The sequence below is a fragment of the Pan troglodytes genome, chromosome 3 (genome assembly GCF_028858775.2).
Source record: "Pan troglodytes isolate AG18354 chromosome 3, NHGRI_mPanTro3-v2.0_pri, whole genome shotgun sequence".
Classification (NCBI taxonomy): Eukaryota; Metazoa; Chordata; class Mammalia; order Primates; family Hominidae; genus Pan; species Pan troglodytes.
The window spans coordinates 75,709,091-75,719,791 of NC_072401.2; the positions used below are offsets into that span (position 1 = coordinate 75,709,091).

Below are 10,701 nucleotides of genomic sequence, written 5' to 3' on the forward strand. Positions count from 1 at the left end.
CTGGGTTCCTGAGTGGAGTGGGGACTTGGAGAATTTTTTATGTCTAGCTGGAGGATTGTAAATGCACCAATCAGCACTCTGTGTCTCGCATTGGTGGGGGGGAGGGGTTCATAGACGCACCAATCAGCACCCTGTGTCAAGCTCAAGGTTTGTAAATGCACCAATCAGTGCTCTGTGTCTAGCTAATCTAGTAGGGACTTGGAGCACTTTTATGTCTAGCTAGAGGATTGTAAATACACCAATCAGCACTCTGTGTCTAGCTCAGGGATTGTAAACGCACCAATCAGCACCCTGTCAAAACGGACCAATCAGCTCTCTATAAAACAGACCAATCAGCTCTTTGTAAAATGGACCAATCAGCTCTCTGTAAAATGGGCGAATCAGCAGGATGTGGGTGGAGTGAGATAAGGGAATAAAAGCAGGGTGCCAGAGCCAGCAGCGGCAATTTGTTTGGGTCGTCTACCATGTTGTGGCAGGTTTGTTCTTTTGTTCTTCCTAATAAGACTTGTGGCTGCTCACTTTTTGGAGCTCTGCTGCCTTTATGAGCTGTGACACTCACCTGAAGGTGTGTAGCTTCACTCCTGAAGCTAGTGAGATCACGAACCCACTGGGAGGAATGAATAACTCCAGTACTGCCTTAAGAGGTGTAACACTCCCAGCAAATGTCTGTAGCTTCACTCCTGAAGCTAGTAGGACAAGGAACCCAGCAGAAGGAAGAAACTCCGAACACGTCCAAACATCAGAAGGAATAAACTCCAGTCACACTATGTTTAAGAACTGTAACAGTCACCGTGAGGGTCTGCGGCTTGATTATTGAAGTCAGTGAGACCAAGAACCCACCAATTACGGACGTACCATGGGAACAGTGTCCCTCAGCCTGCTGAAAGAATCTCTGTGCAAGGGCAGGGAGGGCTGGTCTGAGTAGCAAAGTCCTGTAGCAGAGCAGACTGAGGCAATGAAACCCAATGCTTCCAGTTAAGACTGGGCCCCGCCCCACTGGCTGGATAGGACAACGACCCTTCCCAACTTCGATTATTTTTTCTGTATTTATTTATTTATTTTGAGATGGAGTTTTGCTCTTGTTGCCCAAGCTGGACTACAATGGCACGATCTTAGCTCACTGCAACCTCCACATCCTGGGTTCAAGCGATTCTCCTGCTTCAGCCTCCTGAGTAGATGGGATTACAGGCAAGCGCCACCAGGCCCAGCTAATTTTTTGGATTTTTAGTAGAAACAGGGTTTCACCATGTTAGCCAGGCTGGTCTCAAATTCCTGACCTCAGGTGTTCTGCCCTCCTTGGCCTCCCAAATTGCTGGGATTACAGGCGTGAGCCACTGCGCCCAGCTTATTTTGAACAGGAACTACTCAGACTGTGTTCTCTCCCTTTTACTCTCCCCAAGGAAGAAAAGAAAATTATCAATAGAAAATGGCAGGCCGAGCATAGTGGCTCATGCCTGTAATTCCAGCACTTTGAGAGACTGAGGCAGGTGGAATACTTAAGGTTAGAAGTTCAAGACCACCCTGGCCAACAGAGCGGTTTTAATTTAAAAAAAAAAAAAGCAAGTTTATTAAGGTAAATGAATAAAACAATGGCTACTCCATAGGCAGAGCAGCTGAAACCCTGTCTCTACTAAAATACAAAAATTAGCCAAGCGTGGTGGCACGTGACTATAGTCCCAGCTACTCAGGAGGCTATGGCAGGAGAATCGCTTGAACACGGGAGGCAGAGGTTGCGGTGAGCTGAGATCGCACCACTGCACTCCAGACTGGGCAACAGAGTGAGACTCTGTCTCAAAAAAAAAATCAATAAGTAAAATCTTAAAGTAGCAAATGACAGTTGCAGCCAAGTAATTCCAAAAGCCAGCTTCACTCGGAGAACCCTGTGCTTCCTCTTATTTCCAGTGATCCACATATTTAGAGAAACTTTTCCAGTAATAAACCATAGAAATTATACCTGGAAGTAGAGTCTTCAACTTGGATTTTTAGGTGACCCTAACAAAAGGGGGAAATTTCCCAAAACATATCCGAAATGGACTTTCTCACTGCTTTGGCTAGTCGAGGTTAAGAATCAGAGGTAATTTTAGAACATATAGATAAGGTGACAACTCATACACCCAAGTATGTAGAGCAACTCATATCTACCCCACTGCATTTGGAGGGAAAGTGTTTCCCTGGTGAACTTGTGAGTGTAAATAGATGGAAGAAGGTGTACTCAAAACAGCAAACTTCTAATTATACAAAATGTTATATTTTCTGCTTAGTGAAGCCACATCCATGTAGATTATGATGCTATAATCATTACACCTGTCAACACAATGAAATAGCTCAAATCTCTGAAAAACTTTGCTTCACTCTTTATTATGTCAAAAATTACAACTCAAATTAAATCTTCATGTCTCTAATGAAACTTCAACTCTTTTTGCAAATTTCCTTATTTAAAAATGCTGTTTTAGCCAAAGAAATGTTTCAAAAATTCTGTATTCAGGCCAGGCACGGTGGCTCACGCCTGTAATCCCAGCACTTTGGGAGGCCAAGGTGGGTGGATTGCTTGAGGTCAGGAGTTCGAGACCAGCCTGGCTAACATGGTGAAACCCCGTCTCTACTAAAAATACAAAAAGCCGGATGTGGTGGTGCATGCCTGTAGTCCCAGCTACTCAGGAGACTGAGGCAGGAGAATCACTTGAACCCAGGAGGCGGAGGTTGCAGTGAGCCGAGATTGTGCCACTGCACTCCAGCCTGGGCGACAGAGCGACGCTCCCTCTGAAAAAAGAAAAAAAAATTCTGTATTCACAAATAGCTTGATACTAGCAATCACTTGTTTACATTGTAAATAGGCAGCAGGCTGAAAATTTTTGATGACTTAATTGCAGGTTCACAGCTATGAAGGCAAGCCAAAGGGCTACCTTGCCAGGTCTGTAAAGCTGATGTACATAGTATGAGCTGTTTGATCTTTGAGTAATCACAAAAGACAAATCAGGCTGGGCATGGTGGCTCATGCCTGTAATCCCAGTGCTTTGGGAGGCCGAGGCAGGTGGATTACTTAAGGTCAGGCATTGGAGACCAGCCTGGCCAACATGGTGAAATCCCATTTCTATAAAAAAAAACAAAAGTTAGCTGGGCATGGTGGTGTGTGCCTGTAGTCCCAGCTACTCAGGAAGCAGAGGCAGGAGAACCGCTTGAACCCGGGAAGTGGAGTTTGCAGTGAGCCGAGATCATGCGACTGCACTCCAGCCTGGGAGACAGAGTGAAACTCTGTCTCAGAAGAAAAAAAAAAAAAGGAAAGAAATAAAAGACAAATCAGCAAAAAGAGGAATTCATAAAAAGAGAATAAAGCTTTGCAAAAAAAGAACCTGTCTTTGGATCTTCAGAAGTGACTAAAATATTTTAATAGGTCCCTTTTAGTGCCTCTTTTTGCTTGCCTATGAAATATTGACAGATCTTCCCAACTGGGGGAAAAAAAACCCAAAATTCATTAAACTCACTGTGTCTTATTTGGTTAAATAAAAAGAGGTAGAAAGACTATTATGAGAAAAGAGAAGCAATAGAAACTGTGGAAATTGGAGTTCCAAACATCAATCTTAATTTGATTGAATAGTAGAAAGTATATAAACTATGGAAATTGATGTTCCAAACATCAATCTGCATTCCTGAGCAATTTTCAAATTGGTCACCAGCTCTCCACTCCTCCTGTCATGAGTCACTTATACCTTAAAAAGTATATCCTCTGAGAATTCTGAAAGGTATCCAGACCTTCCATTAGACAACTTCCAATCCATATGTGCCTCAAAGTTGTGTCTTCATTTTCCTCCTGTTCCATTTCCTTCAGATTTCCACCAAGATATTCATGTTGAGCTTTGTTTTGAGACTACATCCAGGTGTCACCTACCTCTCCTGTGGCCTTAAAAAGATTCTATAAGCACAGAGAGATCAGCCTGAGACATCTGAAGACCTAAGCCTGCATCCTTCCTGGTTTTTGGATTAAGGGAATGTAAAGAGAGGAAAATGAGCAAGGCGAGGTGATAACTCATTTCTAAATAAAACAGGAATATTTTTAAAAATCTGACACTGCTAAAGGCCAAGTCATACAGTAGGATTCCCACCAGGCCAGGCTGTAAATATTGATTCTCCTCTCTGCAACCCCAGTGTTCAGGCTTCAGAGTAACAGTCTTAGTTCCTTCAACCACATTTCTAACCACAAGGTCACTGCACACTTCACCATCCTGGCCATCTTCCTTTAGCACATACAATTGTAAGTTTAAAAATTTTATCTTTTATTTTCAGTCCTCCCACAGCCGTTGGGACTTGGACAAACCTACCTCATAATCAAATATTTGCGGTGTTTTCTAGTTTGAAAAGCACTGTTCAAAAGTTATCTCATTTAATCTTTACAACTGTTGACTTTACAGATAAAGAAAACTGCAGATCAGAAAGGTTAAATAAATGCCCAAGGACACACAACTTGTAAGAAAAGAAGCCAGGGCTAGGCTAGGCCAGCTGCAGTGGCTCACGCCTGTAATCCCAGCACCTTGGGAGGCCAAGACAGGCGGATCATCTGATGTCAGGAGTTCGAGACCAGCCTGGCCAACATGGTGAAACCCCGTCTCTACCAAAAATACAAAAATTAGCTGGGTGTGGTGGCGGGAACCTGTAATCCCAGCTATTCAGGAGGCTGAGGCAGGAGAATCACTTGAACCCAGGAGGTGGAGGTTGCAGTGAGCCGAGATCGTGCACTCCAGCCTAGGCAACAAAAGTGAAACTCCGTCTCAAAAAAGAAAAAAAAAAAAGAAGCCAGGGCTAAAACCCACCTGTGCCCTTCATCTTCTAGTTCTGGGTTCTTTTCATGCCACCAATTGCACTTCAAAGAAGTGGAAACATTTTGAAGTTTTTGATAAGACTAGTAGCAAGGCTTATTTTCAAATAGTCTATGAATTTTTGTAGCTTGTAGAAGGTCTGAGGAAGATATAATTTCATTTGTATCACTTCAGAAGCAATACAAAAAAAGTATTATCCTATTTCTTTATTTTATATTCTAGGCCTATTAGAGAACAATAAATTAAATAAACTCAAAATCCACTTAGGCCTTCATGTATCCCTTTTTTTTTTTTTTTTTTTTTTTTTTTTGAGACCAAGTCTCGCTCTGTCACCCAGGCTGGAGTGCAATGGCATGATCTAAGCTCACTGCAACCTCCTGGTTTCAAGCGATTCTCTCAACTCTGCCTCCGGAGTAGCGGGGACTGCAGGCACGTGCCACCATGCCCAGCTAATTTTTGTATTTTAGTAGAGATGGGGTTTCACCGTGTTGGCCAGGCTGGTCTTGAACTCCTGACCTCAAGTGATGAGCCTGCCTCAGCCTCCCAAAGTGCTGGGATTATAGACGTCAGCCACCACACCCCACCTGCTCTGATATTTATTATTTCTTTTCTTCTGCTAATTTTGAGTTTGGTTTGCTCTTGCTTTTGTAGTTCTTTAACATGTACCATTAGGTTATTTATGATTATTAGATTAGTTTTTCTTCTTTTTAAATGTAGATACCTATAACTATAAAATTCCCTCTTAGTACTGCTTTTGCTGTATTCCATAGGTTTTGGTATGTTCTGTTTCCATTATCATTTGTTTCAACAAATTTTTCAATTTCCCTCTTAATTTCTTCATTGACCCACTGGTCATTCAGAAGCATATTGTTTAATTGCTGTGTATTTGTATAGCTTCCAAATCTCTTGTTTTGTTACATTGTGGTCAGAGAAGATGCCTGATGTTATTTCAATTTTTTTGAATTTTTTAAAGCCTTGTTTTGTGATTTAACATATGGTCTATCCTTGAGAATTATCCATGTGCTGAGGAGAAGAATGTGTATTGTGCAGCCTTCAGATGAAATGCTCTGTAAATATCTATTAGGTCCATTTGTTCTATAGTGCAGTTTAAGCCTGATGTTTCCTTGTTGATTTTCTGTCTAGAAGATCTGTCCATTGGTGAAAGTGGGATGTTAAAATCTCCAGCTATTATTGTACTGAGGGCTGTCTTTTTACCTTAAATAATATTTGCTGCTTCATATATCTGGATGCTCCAGTGTTGGGTGCATATATAATTGTTATATCCTCTTGCTAAACTGACTCCTTGATTATTATATAATGACCTTCTTTGTTTCTGCCGCCTATAGAGACAAAGAAGGTTATTATATAATGATGAAAGAGTCCAGTTTTTTGTTGTTGTTGTCATTTTTTGAGATGAAGTCTCACTCTTTCACCCAGGCTGGAGTGCAGTGGCACAATCTTGGCTCACTGCAATCTCTGCCTCCTAGGTTCAAGTGATTCCCCTGCCTCAGCCTCCCGAGTAGCTGGGACTACAGGTGCCCACTACCACACTTGGCTAATTTTTGTATTTTTAGTAGAGACAGGGTTTTCACCATGTTGGCCAGGCTGGTCTCCAACTCCTCATATCAAGTGATCCGTCCGTCTCAGCCCCCCAAAGTGCTGGGATTACAGGCGTGAGCCACTGTGCCTGGCCCATTGTATGTTTTTCAATTTGGGGTTACCATGAGGCTTGCAACTACTGTTTCATAACCCATTGTTTCAAACTGATGACAACTTAACACTGATTGCATAAACAAACAAATAAGCAAAAAGAAAACTAATAAAAACTCTAACTTCATCCTCCTGCTTTTTAACTTTTTGTTGTTTCTCTTCATGTCTTATTGTACTGTCTGTCATGACAAATTGCTGTAGTTATTATTTTTGATTAGTTCATTGCTTAGTCTTTCTGCTTAAGAGTATTTTGAACACCGTAATTAAAGTGTTATAATATTCTATGTCTTTCTGTGTGCTATTACCAGTGAGTTTTGTAGCCTCACGTGACTTCCTATTGCTCATCAATGTCCTTTTCTTTCAGATGTAAGAACTTTCTTTAGCATTTCTTTTTTTTTTTTGAGATGGAGTCTCACTCTTTTGCCCAGGCTGGAGTGCAGTGGCATGATCTCAGCTCACTGCAACCTCTGCCTCCCATGTTCAAGCAATTATAGTGCCTCAGCCTCCCAAGTAGTTGGGTCTACAGGCATGCGCCACCACACCCAGCTAATTTTTGTATTTTTAGTAGAGACACCTGACCATGTTGGTCAGGCTGGTCTGGAACTCCTGGCCTCAAGCAATCCACCCGCCTCAGCCTCACAAACTGCTGGGATTACACGTATGAGCCACCACGCTTGGCCTCCTTTAGCATTTCTTATAGGACAGGTCTGGTGTTGATGAAAATCCCTTAGCTTTTGTTTGTCTGGGAAGGTCTTTATTTCCCCTTCATGCTTAAAAGATATATTTTGCTGAATATACTATTCTAGGGTTAAAGTTTTTTTTTCCCTTCAGCATTTAAAATATGTCATGCTAGTTTCTCCTGGCCTATAAGGTTTCCACTGAAAAGTCTGAGGCCAGATGTATTGGAGCTCTATTATATTTTATTTGTTTCTTTTCTGTTGCTGTTTTTAAGATCCTTTCTTTATCTTTGACCTTTGGGAGTCTGATTATTAAATGCCTTGAGGTTGTCTTTTTTGGATTAAATCTGCCTGATGTTCTATAACTTTCTTGTACTTGAATATTGATATCTTTCTCTGGGTTTGGGAAGTTCTTTGTTATTATCCCTTTCAATAAACTTTCTATCCCCATCTCTTCCTCAACCTCCTCTTTTTGGCCAATAGTGCTTAGATTTGCCCTTTTAAGGCTATTTTCTGTATCTTGTAGACATGCTTCATTGTTTTTTACTCTTTCTGTCTCCTCTGACTGTGGATTTTCAAATAGCCTGTCTTCAAGCTCATTAATTCTTTCTTCTGCTTGATCACTTCTGTTATTAAGAGACCCAGATGCATTCTTCAGCATGGCAGTTGTACTTTTCAGCACTAGAATTTCATTTCTTTTTAATAACTTCAATCTCTTTGTTAAATTTGTCTGATAGAATTCTGAATTCCTGGCCAGGCGCAGTGGCTCACACCTGTAATCGCAGCACTTTGGGAGGCTGATCACTTGAGGTCAGGAGTTCAAGACCAGCCTAGCCAAAATGGCAAAACTCCGTGTCTACTAAAAACATAAAAATTAGTTGGGTGTGGTGGCACATACCTATAATTCCAGCTACTTAGGAGGCTGAGGTGGGAAGATCACTTGAACCCAGGAGGCAGAGGTTGCAGTGAGCCAAGATCGTACCACTACACTCCAGCCTGGGCGTTCATCTCAAGAAAAAAAAAAAAGAATTCTGAATTTCTGTTTTGTGTTTCTTGGATTTCTTTGAGTTTCCTCGACACAGCTACTTTGAATTCTCTGTCTGAAAGGTCACATATCTGTTTCTCCAGGATTGGTCCCTGGTTCCTTATTTATTTTGTTTGGTGAGGTCATTTTCTCCTGGATGGTCTTGATGCTTGTAGATGTTCGTTAATGTCTGGGCATTGAAGAGTTAGGCGCTTATTGTAGTCTTCACAGTCTGGGCTTATTTGTGCCCATCCTCCTTGGAAAGGCTTTCTGGGTATTTTGAAGGAACTTGGGCCCCAAGTCCAATAATATTATGTTTCTTGCAGACTCATAGAGGTACTGCTCTGGTAGTCTTGGATAAGATCTGGAAGAATTCTCTAGATTACCAGGCAGACACTTTCATTTTTTTCTCTTATTTTTTCACAAGCAGCGTCTCTCCCTGACTCTGTGCTGAGTCTCCTGGAACTGGAGGTGGAGGGACACAAGTACCCTGTAGCCACCACCACCAGGACTGTGCTGGCTGAGACATGAAACCAGCACAGCACTGGGCCCCACCCAAGGCCTGCTGTAACTACTATCTGGCTACCACCTAAGTTCACTCTAGGACCTAGGGCTTTATGATCAGCATATGGCAAAGCCAGTCTGATTTATGTCCCTCCATTCAGGGCAGTGAGTTCCTCCAGACCTAGGATGGTCCAGAGATGTTGTCTGAGAGCCAGGGATTTAAGTCAAATACCTTAGAAATTTACCGGGTATTCTACTCTACTGCAGCAAAGCTGGCACTCAAACCATAAGACAAAGTCCTTCCCACTTTTCTCTCCCTGTGGCCACCACCATAAGCACCCCACGAGGGGTTCTGCCAGGCTACCGCTGATGTTCACTTAAAGCCCAAGGGCCCTTTTGTCAGCTTGTGATGAGTGCTGCCAGACCTGACACTCACTCTTCAGAGTAGTGGGCTTCCTTCTGGTCCATGGCAGGTCCAGAAATGCTAACCAAGAGCCTAGGCTTGGACGTGGGGACCTGAAGAGTCTGCTTATTGCTCTACCCCACTGTGGCTGAGCTGGTACCTGAAGTGCAAGACGGAGTCCCCTTTACTTTCCCCCCTGTTTTTCTCAAACAGAAAGATCTTTCGCTGTAGCCACCACAGCTGGGAATGTGCTGGGTCACACTTGAAGCCAGCATGTCTCAGAGCCCAAGGCCCATAGTGTATTACCTGGGTATTGCTGGTGGTTATTCAGGGCCTAGGGGCTCTTTTGTCAGCAGGAGATGAATCCTGCCAGGTCTCCACTGTGAGACGGCAGCACTAAGTTCAATGTAAAGTCCCCTGGTTGCTGTGCTCTCCCTCTTCCAAGCACAAAGATTTCTCTGCACCACATGGCCACTGCTGGGGGGTGAGGGAAGGGTGACAAAAGCACCCTCCCAAGCCACCCCGGCTGGTGTCTCAGTAGGTTTCATGCCTGCCCAGTCCACTGGCTCTGAGCCCAGCTCAGCACTAGGACTTGCCTAGGAATTGCACTCCTTGTGACCTAGACTGACCCTTAAGTTCACTTAGTGCCCCAGAGCACTCCAGCCCACTGTAATGAGGCTTGCTGGAACTCAAGCTCCCACCACTGGGATGGACAATTTCTCTCTGGCTAGAGCTGGGCCAAATGAACATCAGCTGAGTAGAACCTGGTTCTGCTTTCCACTGTAACAGGGGAGCACTGGGTTCAATGAAAAGCCTCACAATTGCTGCACTCTCCCTCTCCCAAGCACCCAGATTCTCTGTGCTACATGGCCGCTGCTGGGGGATGAAGGAGGGGTGGCGTCAGTGCTTCAACGCTGTCTTTCCTGCCCTCTTCAATGTCTCTTTCAGTGATATAAAGTTAAAATCAGGTACTATGATTGCTCACCTGATTTTTGGTTCTTATGATGGTGCTTGTTGTGTGTAGTTAGTAGTTAAAATTTGGTGTTGCTATGTGGAGGATGAACAGTATAAGCCTCTATCAGCCGTCTTGCTCTACCCCATTCTCAGTTAATTTCTCAGGCACCAATAAGTGTGTGTAACTGTAATATGTCCATTACCCAATGTGCACAGCAAGTCAACGTGCTGATATATTGGATTGCAGCAGAGAAAGAGGTTTAAGCGAAGGGTTGCTGAATGAGGAAATGAGAGTAAACCTAAAATCCATCTCCCTGAGAAATTTGGGGCTAGGATTGTTAAGGGTTTTGGAGTTGGCTGAAGTGTGGAGATATTGATTGGTCGAAGAGTGCAGGGTGAAATCATGGCCCAGGGAGATGAAAAAATGTGTTCTCATGCTGATTCAGTTCTGCTGTGGGGGTCTTCAAACTGGTTGGCATCAGCCATTCCACTGGAATTCAGAGTCTGCTTAAGCAATTCTTAAACAAGTCTTATGAATCTAATGTCAGAAATCCTATCTATAGGAAAAACAGGGCTGCAAATTGTGAGTATCTAGTGCTATGTGACTTTTGGTTACAA

The 10,701-nt window shown here is 43.1% G+C and overlaps 1 pseudogene; it reads right to left on the minus strand.

Annotated features, from left to right (window-relative positions):
• Positions 1 to 1,773: 1,773 nt before the first annotated feature.
• On the minus strand, positions 1,774 to 1,970 carry LOC112209165 (small nucleolar RNA U3; annotated as a pseudogene).
• Between the last annotated feature and the right edge of the window lie 8,731 nt (positions 1,971 to 10,701).